This window comes from Pseudopodoces humilis, chromosome 4 (assembly GCF_049639895.1).
Source record: "Pseudopodoces humilis isolate 2021_Gansu_Grassland_sample_001 chromosome 4, ASM4963989v1, whole genome shotgun sequence".
In the NCBI taxonomy this organism is placed as follows: Eukaryota; Metazoa; Chordata; class Aves; order Passeriformes; family Paridae; genus Pseudopodoces; species Pseudopodoces humilis.
The window spans coordinates 68673980-68690265 of NC_142203.1; positions in this window are offsets into that span (position 1 = coordinate 68673980).

Consider the following 16286-nt stretch of genomic DNA (forward strand, 5'->3'; position numbering starts at 1 on the left):
AGTGAAGTGAGGTTGTAGAAGACCCCTGAGCTCAAGCCCAGCCTGTGACCGGACACCACACTATCAAGCAGACCATGGCACTGAGTGCCAGGTCCAGTGTATTTAGAAGCATTTTCAGGAATGGTCGTTCCACCACCTCCCTGGGCAGCCTGTTCCGATGCTCAGTCACTCCTGTGATGAAATTCCTCCTAATGTCCAACGTAAACCTCTGGCTCAGGCTGAGGATTTGTCCCCTTGTTCGTCACTTGTTCCCAGGGAGGAGAGACTGACCCCCCACCTGGCTACACCCTCCTGTCAGGTCACTGTAGAGAGTGAGAATGCTCCCCCTTGAGCCTCCTCCAGGCTAAACACCCTGAGCTCCCTCAGCTGCTCCTCATAAGACTCGTGCGCCAGACCCTTCCTCGGCTCCATCTGTGCTGAAGGCGGTTCAAAGTCCTTGGGAGCACCTGGCAGAGCTGGGAAGGCTGGATCCACGGTGGAAACTGTGTGAAGAGACGGTGTCTGGAAGGTGCTGGAGCAGCAGGGCCATGCTGTGGGAATGCAGGGCAGTGCAGGCATCTCAAGAGCTGTGCCTGTGTAAGGTGTGCCCTGCTCCATGTGGGACTGGTGGGGGCTAGAGGGACAGCAAATCCCTGAGGAGCTAAAAAAGGACATTGCAGTGCTGGAGTGAGTCCAGAGAAGGGCAATGGAGTTGTTAAAGGGTTTGGAGCACAAATCCTGTGAGAATTGGCTGATGGAACTGGGGCTGTTTGGAGAAAAGGAGGCTCCAGGGGCACTTTATCACTCTCTGTAACTCTCAGACCCATTATAGTCAGATGGGGGTTGGTCTCTTCTCCCAGGCAGCCAGGGACTGGAAAATAGGACAAAGCCTCAAGTTGTCCCAGAGGAGGTTTGGGTTGGATATTAGAAAGCATTTCTTCACAGAAAAGGTGATTAAACATTGGAATGGATTGCTCATTCCTCAGCAACTGCCACTCCAGGTGGTGAAGTCAACTGTCCTGGAGGTGTTTAGGAGAGATTGGATGTGGCAGCTGGCCTGTGATCTGCCTTACAGGATAGTGTGTGGTCCTAGGTTGGACTCGATGAACTCAAAGGTCTTTCCCAACCTAATTGGTTCTGTGATTCTGTGGGGCTCTCTGAGGTGTCTGACAGGGTGACGGGTGAGTATCCACTCCCCAGGAACAATGCCATAGCCAGATCAAACACCCAATGCAATGGAGCCAGGATCATTATGTAACAGAGGGTGGCTGAGGCTCTTTAGACGTGTGAGGCTGTGAGGGCTGACATTGTGCTGTGCTTTTTCATCGTGGAAATGTCACTGGACTCCAAAGCCCTGGTCCAGTGGGAGGCTCAATGTTTGTGTTTAAAACAGCTTCTGCTCTGACATCAGTGCATCCCAGCTCCACAGCATCTGTGGCCAGCTAGCAGGGAAACTGGGTAGTTGAGCCACACATGCTGCCAGCACTGTCCCTCTGCAAAGCCCTGTCACTCATCTCCTTCTGAGGTGGGGGTGTGTTTGGGCTTTTGCCATGTGATCTTTCCAGCGTCCCAGCCTGGGTTAGGCCGGTAGCAAGGTGACTTCTGGCTGGAGGAGCTGTCTGGACCCAGTGACCAGGATTTTGTCCTGAGAAATCTGCCTGTCTTGAGAAGGAAACTCATCTCTCGATGAGTTCAAATTAGTGCAGAACACAGGGACAGCATCCTGCCTGCACACCTGTCCATAGACTGAGGGGGGAGCATCTGGTCATGCAGGTGCTGCAGCTTGTGGGTGAAGCTGAGCACTGGTGTGAACAGCTGAAGCTGTTGTTTGTCCTTTTGTAACCTCTGTGAGCTTCCTCACTGATGGAGTGTTTGAACAGGGCTCTTTCAGTTCACATCTTGTCCATCCCTTGCAGTTTGATCACAGCATTGGTCTCTCTGTCCTGCCTGGGCCGGGGTCTTTGACCCTCTGGAGTCCCCTGGCAGGGTGTGAACAGCCACTTGGGCTCGTCGTTTCCCACCGTGGCCTGTCCCTGGATCCCCTGTGAGCCGGGAGAGTCGGAGTCCTCTCCGCTCTGCCTGTGGAGAGGCTGAGTCATCGCGGTACTGAACCAGCACTTACTGTTGCCCATCTGTTTTGCTGTGTGTTGTTCGGTGGCCCCGTCCCCGTGGCGGGGGTACTCGTGCTGCGTGTCCCCCGCCGTGCCCATGCCCTAGCCTTGCAAATGCTCTTTGTTCCGGCTTTTTCATCGCCGGGAGCACTGGAGGCCCCGGGGTGGGGGAGCTGGTGCTGGCTGTCCCCGTGCTCACAAATGATCTGCTTGGTGTGCAGCTTGCCCGCGGAAAAACAAGGGCTCTGGGCCAGAGGCTAGCTGCGGCCCTGCTGGGCAGGAACGGGGTCAGGGCGGACCACAGCCTCCCCTCCTGGGGGCAGAGGGTGTTTGAACCAAAACCGCGCCTCCTTCGCAGCCCGACTCCATTGCTGGCACATCCGCACCCTTTTAAAGACACGCCGGGAAAGTGCAGGGAGGGGTGGCAGGAATAATTAAAGGTACGAAGCCGTTACCATAGATGGAACAATTACATAAACTGGCTCTCTTCCGTCTGGGGGAAGAGATGACTGAGGGAGGGATGATGGGGAATAATAAAATCCTGTGTGGTGGGGGGAAGGAAGGTGAGAAGGGAAGGGTTGCTTGAGTTCCTGTAATTGGGCATCTTATGTCAGAAGATGCAGTGACCTTTACCACACCTGAACACATTTCCTGAAGCAGTTTGGGATTAACCTGTGGAAATGGTGGCCTTAGGTGAAGTGGAGGAGGGAAGATGTAAGCAAATTGTCTGGGATGAAATGGCAATTGAGCAAATTCCTGAAAAGAGAAATCCACGAGGGCTGATGAGCCCACTGATGTTGATTCTGGTGCAGGAAATCCCCAGACTGCAGGAGTGAGCAGCATGCTGTGCTCACCTGGGGCTTCAGCTCTTCCTGGTGCTTTGTGCCTCACCCCCAGAGGTGATGAGGAGGCAGGAAACCACAACCCTGGCTGTTTTCCTGTTAAAACATCATTACCTGGTGTCTGAAGGTTGGAGCAGAGGAGGAGGCCACTTAGCTCTGCAACCACCTACTCGAGTGTCATGCCACTGCAAGAAAGACCTTTCCCAGGTTGCTTCCACCTCTTTCTGGGTCTGGATCTCCCCATGGCTAAGTAGATGGGGCAGGAGCAAAGCACTGTCTCCTTGCTGCACGGCTCCCTTGTCCTGCTCAGACTCCTCAGCTCAGTGCAGCACAGGGAAGTCTCCAATGTCTGTGGCTGGGTGAGCTGGGGAGATGCATCTGAGGACATTGGGCTTGGCAGCAGCAGGGTTTGTGCTCTGTTCTCCTCGGCAAGAGCAGCACCTACGCATTTGGTGCTGTCTCTCCTTCTTGCCTGTTCTCATCCTCAGAGATGTCGCCCGCCTTTTCCAGCACCCTGAGCTGCAGCAGGAGGAAAAGGCTGCAAAGAAAAAAATCCATGCTCAGTTTTTTTTTTTTTTTTTTTTTTTTGGTGGGACTAGGGCTCCATTCCCTGCCTGCTGCTGTCCTGGCTGAGGTCTGAGCTTGATGCATCTCTCAGGAGATGGTGGTGGGTCATCTTCTAGGACAGGCTGGGCTCTTACATTCTACAGAAGATACTGTCTGTGCAGGGGAGCTCAGTCCAGGAGACCTGGGAACTAGCATCCTTGGGGTTCATCCAACACCTGCCCTGTCCTCTGAGAAAACCACCAGCTCTCACCAGCTCCCAGTCACCCTGGCTGTGTTGGTAGTCTCAGCATGTGGTGGGCTTGTATCTGCCTGGCCCTGAGCATGGGGTTAACCAGATAGGAATGGTCCCCAGCAGTCTTGTGCCACAAGCAGGATCAGCCACAAGGTCAGCTGTGCTGCTTGGGGCTTTATCCAGGCTGACATTGCAAACCACCAAGGACAGTCATTGCAGCACTAGAAGAGCTTGTTCCAGCAGCATCTTCCATGTCCTTGTGCTGCTGTGTGTCAGAGCCTGACTGGCCTCCCAGGGCATGCAGGAGGAAGGGGGTGGAAGCTACTCTCAGCCATAATGATGGTGTTTGGTTTGTCATCCCCGGCTGGGGCTGAGGATGAGGATAGTGGCTGCTGTCTCCCCCCTGCCAGCGCCGCCGGTGGCAGCCGAGCCGGCCGCTCCGCTCGGTACTCCGCACCTGCGGGGGTGGCATAATGAGCCATGTCCTTGTCTCAACCTGCCGCTTCCTCTCCCGGCAGCGTCTGTGCTGCCAGCTGGGTTATTTTTTCTTTTTAATATATTTTTTTTTCTTCTTCTTTTTTTCTCCTTTCTTTTTTTCCTTCCTGCCGCTATTCTTGAGTGGTTCCCAGCCGGTGGTTGGCAGGCAGCCCTTGCTGGAGACCATCTCCTGGGCTGACCTTTGCCAACCCCCTCAGATGAGCACAGCAGGGCTCTCCTTTCACCCACGTCAGGTGTGCGGGTGAGATGTGAGCGGCTCTGAGTGGCAGCGTGTGGGAGGACTCGGTCTTCTCCAGTCCCTTGCTGTCCCCACCTGTGCTCATGCTCTGCTGGAGGGGCCAAGTGCTGAAGGCAAGAGTGAGTGGGAGGAAAGGGCATGGGGGATGCTGCAGTGCTTTTTCTGTGATAGATCCTGGGGAAAAGAAAGGTTCCACTAGGCAGATCCTGCCTTTGGACACCTTGGCTTGTCCTGACCTAGCCTGCTCTCTTCCTTGCTGAACCACCAACTCACAGGTCTAAACTGGGCATGCAGATTTCGTGGGCAGGGAAAGCCCCTCCTGGAGCCATCTTTGCAGATACAAAGATGGCCCTGTATCCAAGCAGTTGAAAGAGGAAAGGCAGTGTCCCCACCCCATTTTGGTATGCTGGAATGGGGCAATTTGTCCCAAGTTGCTGTGGGAATCAGCAGCAGGCATGGGACTAGAAGTCTTGTCTCTGGTTGTTATGCTGCCCAGCAAAGCAGGATGGTAATAAATGAGAGCCAGCAGAACCCCCACAGCCTCTGTCATCCTCCTTGCCACTCACCTCTGACCTCCACATCTCCCTGGAAGGAAGGCCAGCTGTGCCAGGGAACCCAAACAACATCAGCCACCCCTGGGGACCCGTCTGCACACGGAGGATGCATGCCGAAGTTTGGGTTGGCTCTGTTTCAGCTTCTAGCCTTTGCCCTGCTTTCATCAGCAAAGTTGTTCTGCAGCACTTGGTTCCTCCTGGGCATGTCTCTCACAAGTTACATTTTGGCCAAGCTATTTACTTACTTTCTCCTGGGAATGTCCCTCTCTCTCTCTCTCTCTCTCTCTTTTTCTCTCTCTCTCTCCAAGTTACATTTTGACCATGTTGTTTCTGCTCTGTGTTTGCGTGTCAAGCGCACTGAGCTGTTCGAGTCTCTCCAGCCACCCCAGAATTTAGGAAAATTTTGGCCCTGAAACATCCTTTCCAGGACATGGGCGTCCCCAGGTGTTCCCAGCAGGGGTGCTGTCCCTGAAAGTCACAGCTGGAGGTGGGTAGTGTACGGGTTGGATACAAACCCTGCTGCATCTACTGGAAGTGTGTCCGTCTGATACCTTTCCATTGCAGATCTGGCTGGCATCTAATTCTTGATATGCCAAATGAGCTGTGAGGAGTTCATCAGGACAGTAAGTGGTGCCTAGCTGACTGCTGTAGGAAGCTTCATACCTCTATGGGACTACCAAATGTGTGACCTCTAGAATAAAAATAAAAATATCATAGGGATTGTCTGCAAGGAGAGCTTCCTGAAAGAACAGGCTAGCTGACCTTTATTTTAGTCTTTGCTCTTCCCCACTGCCCACCAAACCTCCTTCCTTGTGTCTGCCCTGGCCCCATGGTAGGTGGTGCTCAGAGGGATGCAGATGGTGTTTTTCTGAGGGCAAAAGATTCTGCTGGTGCTGCAGTGGTAGTGATCTAGCTCCCTGTCTACCCATAGCCCATAACTACAATCTCTCTGATTTTGCTGCTTCCTTAGTATCCCATCTTCTTATGGACAGTGGGCAGGTAAAGCTCTAACCCTGTGCAGAGGAGAAAGGACAGGATTAAGATTCCCAAGCACTCCCTCAAGGGTGCTAGAGGATGCTGAGGTGGCCCTGTCTTGTCTTCAAAAGTAAAAGCAGACATGTGGAGCTCCCTGACTCTGGGAGCTTCACCTGTCTTGACTCAGTCTTGTGAAGTTTTGTGCCTTTCAGCCTTTGGACTTGCTGTATGGCATTGTGCTGGTCGTGTGATGGCTCTGCAGATCTCCAGGTCACTGTCTGCTCCTGGCAAGGAACAGTCTTGCCTGGAGCTTTGCATCAGGAGCCCAAGACACCAGCCAGTCTTGATGCTGAAATGGGAGGGGATGCAGTAGTGAGTGAGCTGAGGATGCTAGCATGGCCTGACTGGAGGCTGTAGCAAGGAGGGTTTTCCTCTCTGCCTGTTTCTTGCTTGGAGGCAGAGGATGGGGAGATGGGCCAGGGTGTGGAGGGAGTGTATGAGATGGGGAGTGGTTAACCATGTGTTATAGGTCACTATCTGCAAGTCAAGTAGATTTCTGATGTCCCCCTGATCCAGAGGGCAGTCCTCTGGGGTTTCAGTTGGATCTGGTCTCCCTGGGTGCCTATCATGAGGTATCTGAGCACAGTCATCCTCTCCTGCCTGGCAGACATTTCTGTAGTGGCTGCTCTCTGCACGTGTTTTTGTTGGATGCGTTGCTTTGCTTCTTGGGGAAAGATTAGTCTTGTCCAGGTGGCCTTGAAGGTATCCACTAACCTGCTGAGGTGTCCTGCTCCTTCCACATTTTCTTAGCTTGGAATGGGGCTCCTGCTCATCACCTCCATGACTCAGGTTTGGTGGCAGAGCCTGGGACTGTGCTTTTCCCCCTTTGGAACACAGACAATGAGAAGACACCCTGAGAGAAGAGTGAGCCCTGTATTCTCCTCTCAGCCCAGGTTGAGGACAGGACAGGGGTTTGTCCCTTCCCCAGCACCTGCTGGTGCTTTCCAGCAGCCTTGTGAAGTGGGACTCCAGAGAGGCCAGATCCCTGGGGATAAAAAGGTATCTGGAAGCCCTGCACTGCTGACCAGTTGTGTGGCCCGTGTGTGAAGCACTAGGGCTCTCATTCCCAAAGCCATGCCCTATTTCCCATGGTGGAAAACGCAGAGAGGATTCAGCCTGGCACATGGTGCCGGACCCCAAAATAAAGCTGATACAACCAAGTATCAAGTACATACAGAGAAAATACATCCAAGCCTGGTCAGGGATGGTGGTGGGTGAAAGTGAAACTTTGCAACCCCTTACTTCTGATTTTCTGGGAGAGAAATCAAGGAGAGGGAAAAGCTACAGTGCTGTGTAATTACAGAGTAAATGAGGAGAGCAGCAGTGTCTCCACATGAGAACAGGATAGAAGAATTAGTGCTTCAGAAAATCAGTCCCAAACTGATTTCCTGCTTTGTTTCAACTTTCATTGAGGACAGTGGCACTGAAAGTACAGCCCGGAGGATGGGGAGTGGGAGGGAGGCGGAGAGGAGAAATTGCTTCTGCTGGAAAGGAACAAAACCACAGAGGGTTCAGTGTACTGGGCCTAGAGAGAGAGGCTGAGCTGCACCAAGGGGATCTGGGATTGCTGCCACACAATGATGGTGGCAGGATTTTTCTTTGGCAAACCACCTTCTTTATCATGTTGCTCAAGCTGGCATGGGAATGAATGACCTGTGTTTGTGGAGGAGGAGGGTTCAGCAAGGGAGACAGCAGGCTTGGTCAGGGCAAACCAGCAGTCTGGGCACATACAAGTCCTTGTGTCTGGTCTCAAATTCTAGATATGGTTGAGGAAAAATATGAATACTCAAAGTCAAATGGGAAGAGCAGTCATTGAGGGAGTGGGCAGGGACAGAGCAGTAGATGCTGGTGCTTTTGCTTCCTTGAGGTGTGCGGGGTCTGAATCCCTGTGTGTCTCTGAGGTGAGCACAAGTACCCACTACAGGAAATGTTCCCTGTCCAAGACAGATATTGGCACATGTCTGTGCAATTAGATGGGGGAACTGAGCTGGGTACCTGTCCTGCAGGTCCTGGGGTGCCTGTGGGTACATCAGTGTCTCCCTCCTATGTGAGGGGAGGGAGAATAGGACTGCGGATGTGTCATGACTACTGAGCATCATGGATGCCAGGATCTGTGACCTGGCTCTGGGTTAGGAAAGGATCTCATGCCAGGGCACAATGATGGGCTCATGGATGCCACACACACTGTGGTGGCTTCCACTGCTGCACTGCAGGTTGGTGCTGCTGAGTGAGTGTGAGGGAGGTGGAGATGGGATGTTTTCTTGGGCACCTCAAGGGACTTGAAGTTATTCTAGGAAAATTAATGAGCTGAATCCGCTCCATCTCCCAGCTTGGTGCAGCGGCTTGTCCCACACTCAGCTGGAGTTACATGAGGACATGCCAGCAGAGTGGGGTTGTGCAGAGGCACAGGCAGGCATGGGACTGAATGACTCTGCCCCACTTCTGCCTGGCCATAACTGTGCTGGGTCAGCAGAGCTCATGCATCATGGTGTGTGCCAGGTATGTGCACACTCGTGTGGGCACAGACTGGATCTCCTAGGGGTTGCACACTGGTGTGTGCTGTGACACCTGTGGCACCTGTGGGCCTGTGCATCCTGGGGAGTGTTTGCTGAGTGACAACCCCAGGCCAGACCTTTCAGCTCAGTAATGGAGGTTTCTGTCCATGCCCATCCCATGTGGATGTGTTAGTGGGCATTCACACACCTGCCATGCACATATATAACACCCATGTCATGCGTGTGCCAGGCCCTGTACAGCTCCTGCCAGGTCCATCTCGGGCTTTTTGGGGCAGAATGACCTGTGTGGCTCTGGTGAGGTTTTTTGCTGCAGTAGCATCCCTGTAGAAGGGTCTCCACTGAACCATGGGGACAAATGTGGCTGGGAATGCTTTTATGTGTGCTACGGAGGTATGTCCCATATGAAAGTTTCTGGATTTGGGACCAAAAAGTGATGGGGCATTTTCCCCCCAGGGAATATGGGACTCCCCACTATGCCATGAATCTGTCCCCAAGCATGGTTGCCCTCCTGTGGAGCTGGAGTTTTCCTGGCAGGACATGCACAGATGCAGAATATACTTCAGTTTGGAGAGGATGGTGAAGAAGCTGGCCGGGGGCGGGGGGGCGGAATTCCTGAAGGCCGTAGGGATGGTCGCACGTGTCTGCCACACATGTCTGCCTGCGCGTATGTTCGCATGTACGGGCAAAGCTTCCGGAGAGGGTGAATGAATGAGGCAATTCACTATTTCAGCTCTGGCTCTGGCTCGGCTTCTCCTTTAGAGGCAGGCGTGTCGGCGTGTGGGCTCCTGCCTGCGTATGTGCGTGGGCTCCTGCCTGCGTGTGCAGGTGGGCATGGAGGGGGCTTCGGGAGATGTTTGCCACGTCAGGGAATTCACTGCGGGGGCTGCCTTGCGCCCCCGCAGTGCTCGCTGCCTTGTCTGCATAGCGCAGGGTTGTGTAACTTCCGATGCCCCACCGGATCTCCTTACCCGGCAGAGTGGGATGCTCGGGCTGCCCTCCCTGCCTGCCGCCGGGAGACTTCCCCTCATCCAGATGGGGTGAGGAGGGCAGTCCTAATGTCCCCACCGCGGAGTATCCCCGAATGACAGGCCAGCTACGGCAGATACAGGGACTGGCTGCAGGGGAAATGCAGCTGGCAGCCAAAAAAACGGGAACCATCTTCTCAGGTCTTACAAATTTGTGCCCCTCAAACGACGTGTTTGCTCTGGAAGTGGTAAGGGGGGGGCGGGCATGGTTCTACCCTTGTAGGGACCACGAGGGCATCTGCCTGCTGCCGTGGCTCCCTGCATGCCAGGACTGTGAAACCTCGGCTGAGACCCAGCAACTCATCTCATACAATGCTGGGCAATGGGGATGGGAGATGAGGCTGGCAGGGTTCGTCATGTCTGGTGCCCAAAACGTTTTGGAGGTATCCAAGGGAGATGGGGCAGCTTTGTTGCTGTGGGAAGCAGTAAAGGGGATCTGCCTGACATTTTTATCTCTCTACCACCGTGTTGCCATGCCAGTACTACCATTTCCATGCCAGTACAGCTGTTTCTATGCTGGTACTGCCGTTGCCAGGCTACGCCGAGGGTGTTAGAGGAGGACGTCAGGTTGCTTTGAAGATGAGAAGACGGGAGATGAAACCGGGGTGATGCTGTGGCTTCTGAATCCCTTGCTGCCTGCCTAGGGACATGCTGGGCCCAGACCATCTCAGGGGGTGCTGAGCAGTGACAGAGCTGTTGCTGCCTGTGGGAGTTAGTGTGATGGGTGCAGGTCCCTAGGGCTGGGTCCTGGCAGGTCACTGGCCTTGTGATGCTCACCTGACATTGCCTGGTGCTCCCTCAGCATTGCCAGGTGCTCCCCCTGGCATTTCCTGGTGGTCCCCTGGCACGAGAGCATGATCTGACAGCAGCCTGGTATGTCCATGGTAGTGTTTCACCCATTGAATTTATAAAGTCATCAAATAAAGAAGCTAGGATTATTTGACAAGCCCTGTTGAATATATGGACATGAAATCATGCTGGGTTATAGCCTCTTCCTTAGTTTAGTTTCCTGCACCATGCTGGGGTGTGGTCCTGCTCTTGTGGCCTATTATGATCAGCCGATGGGACTCCCGGCTGCAAGTGTTGGGGACTTTCTGAGCTAAAAATAATACTCCCTAGGAAACATCCTCCTGGACTGGATGGTCTGGAGGGCACGAAGGTCACTTGGGTGTGCCCCCAATGCATGGAGCAGCCTGCAGGATCCCACAGCTTCATGTGGCAGCTTGGGATGTTTGTACCACAGTTATACTGCAAAAATCTTTGCAAAGTGGGTAGCAGGGTGGTAACCCTCAGGTGAATGAGGCAGGGTGGCCCAATCAAAGTATCAGCTTGAGTTGTGGCACTGAGTACTTCATTTGTTCTTCATCCTGATACCAGCTCCTAAAGCACTAGATGACCCCACAAAATTGATTTGGTACCTTTTGGCTTTGGGAATAGCTTATTTGGTGAGGTCCCTTCTTTCCTGAGAGGAGGGATTGGTCCCAGAGGATGATGAGCCCCTTTTTCTCTGCATCCCCTTCTCCTTCCTTTAATATTTGTTGTGTGCCAGGTGGTTACATGAAAGCACAGCTGTGGGCTGGGGCTTACAACAGATGCCATGTAGTGGACCATTTCTCCACCCTCTGGGACCCATCCTGTGCAAGCAGCTGCTGTGTGTTATCCCACGTGTGGAGGATGTTGTCTGTCCTGCAGTGCTGGATAGACTCCAGCCAGTCTCCGAGCTTGGTGTCTGAGCCAGTGCCTGGCTGCAGGGTAGGAGCCAGCGCAGGACACTCCCTTGGCTGAAAGCATTTCTTCCTCAAAAGCAAGCCAGCAGCTTCCAGTTCCCCAGCTCCTGTGCTGTTTCTCACCAGTACTTGGTGTCCTTCAGGCAGCGAGGGGGAGCACTGCCAGAGCATCCCACCTAGCCTCCACCTTCCCTCCACCCATCTCCCAGCCCCCATCCCTCCACCCCCATGCTCTAGCCGAAATAATTCCTCCTCTGCCTGGCGGTGTGCAGACTGCTCTCCTGTCCTTCCCTGAGTCATCACTCAGCCAAGCAAGACAGATATAGTTTTGTGCGGCTCCTCGCGGATCAGTCACTCCAGCCCCCAGATCATTTTCCTGCTGGGTCACAGGGTTCTCCATGCCAAACACGTGGTGCCTCCCCCCTTTATTACTCCCATCCTTGTTGCCAGAGCCCCAGGCCCCACTCCTGGGGAGTGAATGGCCCCATTGATGCTGCATGGGTTGGCAGATACCCCAGATGGAACTCTGTGTCCCCAGTTGTCTGATGGCTGGGTGCCTCTGCCTGTGCCAAGCAGAGTGCTCATTTCTGGAGTGGCTCAGATCCAAATTCCTGCTTTCCAGGTACTCTGGCTGACTTCCTCTTTCCCTGGCCAGCAGGGTATGTCTTGGCCCCATTGAGCTCTCACGTTAGATGCTTTCTTATCAGTGTCCTAAGTGACTTGAGGGTGGGCAGAGAGGACTGTGTGTGCTGTCTTACGGGCCAGGGGCACATCCTAAATGAAGAGGGGATACTGGGGTACACATCACACATGTGGCATGAGGAGGAATGCTAGGGTACACGCATGGCTCTGCCCACTGTGCTGTACAGAGGGGCCACCAGCAGCTGTTCCAGTGTCAGCTACAACACTGTGGGAAGGCAGGTCCTGCCCTTCTCTGTACCCCAAATAATTTCACTCTCTGCTTCATTTGGCAGCCAATGGCCTCTGCCACACCATCCCTGGTGCTTGGTAGCAGATGCTTGGGGTGCAGAGTGGAACACGGCAGCCCAGGGTGGGGGCCAGCTCCCAGTCCCACTGTAATGCCAGGGCAGTAGGATCAGGGAGATGAGGATGCAGGCAACCAGTGCTGTTAGTGCATTGCTCCTGCGTGGCCTTGCTCCAAAGCAGGAGAGGACCTGGACACCCTGCCTGAGTGCTGTGTGGGTTGCCAGGATGAGTCACAGCAAAACTGCTGTGGGAACAAGATGCTTGCCGTGCCCAGCACTGCGCTGTGCCCCCCCTCATCCCAGGGCCTCCTCTGCACCCTTTGCACCATGCAGACACCTCGTGTCCCCCCACACAGCTGTGCTGTGCAGGGGAAACTGGGAGAGAGTGTGCTGGGAACAGGAGGGAGTGTCTGGCAGCCCTGCACTCTGCCAGGGCCACCAAGCCAGCAATGTGGGGGTGGTGGGAGCTGGTGGCACAGTGTGCAGCTTGGAAACCACACACAGGCCCTGTGTGGGCTGCTGTGGATAGCATAGGTCATGTACATTTCCTGGGAGAGGAGCACACCCTCCCCATACTGGAGTGCCTGTAGGATTGTGTCCTGTTGGGGCACCTCATCCAACAGCTGGCAGCGGGCTGGGTACGTGCTGGGGAGGGGATGTCACTTCCCCACTCAGGTCCCATACGGCTCCCTCGAGACTGCCCTGTGGATCTGAGCTGCATGTGAGTGGTCCCAGCAGGTGCTGGTGGGCATCGCTGTCCTTACCCGTGCCACCACACCCCTAGTGCTAGGCTTAATTTCCATCACTTGAACGATCTTCCCAGCCAGGTTGCAGTGCCGGGTGTGGTCAGACCCCGCGGCTATTTTAGGGGGTGCAGTGGCTCTGTACAGAGCAGGTGGTGCCCAGGGCTCCTGCCAGGGGTCAAGGAGAGGAGGGGACTCCACCTGCCCTTGTAACTCATGGGGAAGGGATGTTAAACCCGAGGGAGACCTGAGTCAATCCCTCTTCTCTAAGGCCCAGGGTCTCTCACCTCCGGGGGGCTGCGGAGAATGGAGAGCATCCCTGCAGGAGCCTGGGGCTGCTCGGGCTCAGTCCCAGCTCCCCGGGCAGGGGAGTGCTGGTCCTCCGTTCACCAGCCACGGGCACACAACCAGGGAGGAGGAATGTGCTATCAAAGGAGGCAGAGGTAGGAGTCAGAGCTGGGTTTGGTGCAGGAGGGGAAGGGGATCACAAAACAACCTACAAAATGATTTCGGGGTAATGCGTCCCCCCTCCCTCCGCCCCTCCATCCCTGCATGCTCTCTGCGGGTTCCCGAGAGCACCGCCGGCTCCCGGCGTGGAGCAGAGGCGACACCCCGTGGTCACCTCTTATGGATGCTGGAAGCAGGCAAGGAGCACAGCGCCTGTGTGAAACTAAGTCTCACTCTGGCCTGGGAAATCATAAAGAGGAATCCAAACAGTCTTTGGAGAAGGACAACAACCTTGGAAGGTGTTGTTTGGATCCTTGTTGTTTCCTTGCAAGAAACGGTCAAGGGGTGTAGTTTCTAATTATCCAATAATGGTGATGCATTGGTTTAATGACCAATGAGAGTTTTACCTCTTGGACCTTCTCAGACCTATCTATAAAAGAAGATCTGGAATAATAAAATTTGCTCTCTTGTGAGAGATTGAACTCTCACTATCTAGACTCAGCTAGATAGTCTATGTCTGCTTTGCCATTCCTAATATAGTGTGACAGCCACTCTGTGAAGGGGAACACGTACACTTCTTACGGCCCCTTGTGCTCCTCTGCAGCCCCAGTCCTCCCTTAGCTGTCCCCAGAGGGCCCTGGTGTCCTTAGGGACCCTGATTCGGGGTGGGGGGATCACTTCTGGGCAATCCAATCTCCCCATCTAAATGCTGTACTCCCAAATCCTCTCATCTTTCCCACCTCCTTTTCCTGCTTGCATCTGCCGTGATGTTGCTAAATGGGGAACGTCATTTACCCCTCTTCTGCATGGTCACTCCTGCTCTGGCCTGGGAGGAGACGGATGTTTGGGGCCATCAGGGTGTCACTGCTTCCACAGGCTGTGGCTTCACTGTCACTGTCACATGCTCCCCAGAGAATCCTCTTTTCTTGCCAGAGGTCTCTGACTGGTCCAATGATGGGATGGGGCTCTGACATCATGCCTCAGTGATAGCCAGTGACAGAGCTCATAGTGACACTATCCAGTGAGTCCCTCTGGTCACCCTTCTCCCCTCTATGTCAACATAGCTTTCCTGAAGTTTGTCTGGCCTTGGCGTGAGGCTCATCATGGCAACTTCCCCTCTGGGACACACCAAACCTGAGGGCACCTGGCCAAGTCCAGGGAAGCCCTGGGGAAGTGGAGAGGTGTTCAGGCTCAGAGAAGGGTGCTATCCTGCACCCTGGGATGCAAAACCAAGTACTCATCTTCCCCACTAAAAGAGTTTTTTGAGGGGATGGCAGCCCTGTGCAATAGCCCTGAAGCCTGGCAGAGGGAGCAACCTCATTATAGGGTGAGCCACTGCTATCCCCCATCTCCTGGGGCTCCCATGGGGCAGTAGCCCATCACCTGTGGGCTGCTCCTGAGCCAGGCAGGATCTGCCAGTCCTCTCCCACATAGCAGGACCACCAGGTTAAAGACTGGACAATGCTTTGACCACTGCCTGCTGTGAAATGCAGGAGCCAGAGCTGCCCCTCAGGACCCTGAGACTCTGTTCCTGGCTCCAGGCAGGGTGATTCTGGACTGGAGTTCTGGAGCTGGGAACCCCCAATGAGGAGCACACCACCCTCTGCATGGCACTTGGCGGTGAGTGACAGATGTGGGACAGCAGACATGTGAGCTTCACACCGTCACTTCAGCAGGGTTTGGGAGGGTTGGGCTGGGCCGCTGGTTCTTGCCCCAGCCTTAAACCCCACATGAGCATCCTGATCCTTTGGTTTGGAGCCTCTGGGATCACCATGGGGATGTCTGCACTGCTTTTAAGGGAAAGGTTTGCAACAGCACTCAGTTTGCACCAGCATTCAGAGAGACCTGGGGAGAGGTTTGCACCAGCATGAAGTGAGCAGATTGCACAAAGTGTCCAGAGAGAGCTTTTTGCCAGATTTCAGTTGTTTGGGAGGTTTGGTATCAAATACAGCAGAAGATACCCTCCAGCATGTGGAGACAGGCTTGCCTTAACATTAGGGAGGGTGATCTGTAGGCAACGGAGGCTTTCTTGGGACAGTGTCTCAGAGGTCAACGGTCTTGAAGGACCAGGTGACATCAAAGAGGAGCCACAGCAACACCTTTCCCATTCCCTCACCACATCCTCCTGCTTCTGCCTAGACCTCAATGCTGCCTCTGTGGAGACATGGCTGGGGCACACTCTGAGCGTGGTGGTCACTCAGTGGGGATCTGTAGCTGTGACCGAGTTGTGAAGCTGGTGCTGCAGTGGTGACAGCACAGCCCTGCAGGACACAGGCCACCATGGCCACCTGTGGCCCTTGTTATCCAGCTTTCTGGGGACAGCAGCCAGCTGTGTCCTGGCAGGGGTGCCAGGCTGCTGCAGGGAGCAACAGGGTAGGCTGGGGCTGGGAGAGCTGTTGTGTCCCATTCCCCAGGTGAAGAGCTGGGTGCAAAAGGGCTGTTGGAGTAAGACCCGTAAAGTTCTGCCCTCTCAGTCTGAATCCTGTAGGGTTTGGGGGTATGGCTCTGGAGTCCTGGAAGTGGGTAACTCCCAGGGTTCTCAAGCCTTTGTTCTGTACTTGCTTGCTCTTCATTTCCAGCAGACGGAGCAATAACACAGTGATTTAACATCATCTCACCATGTGAGGGCTTCCCTGGTCTTCTCTCCACTGGCAGAGCCCACATCATCACCAACCCATGACATGGCATCATCGGGCACAAAACCACTGTCAGCTCCCTTCCTGCAAATGTCCATCCTCTTCCCAAGGTGATGAGTGCCTCTCCCAAGTGACACAGCTAATTTTAAG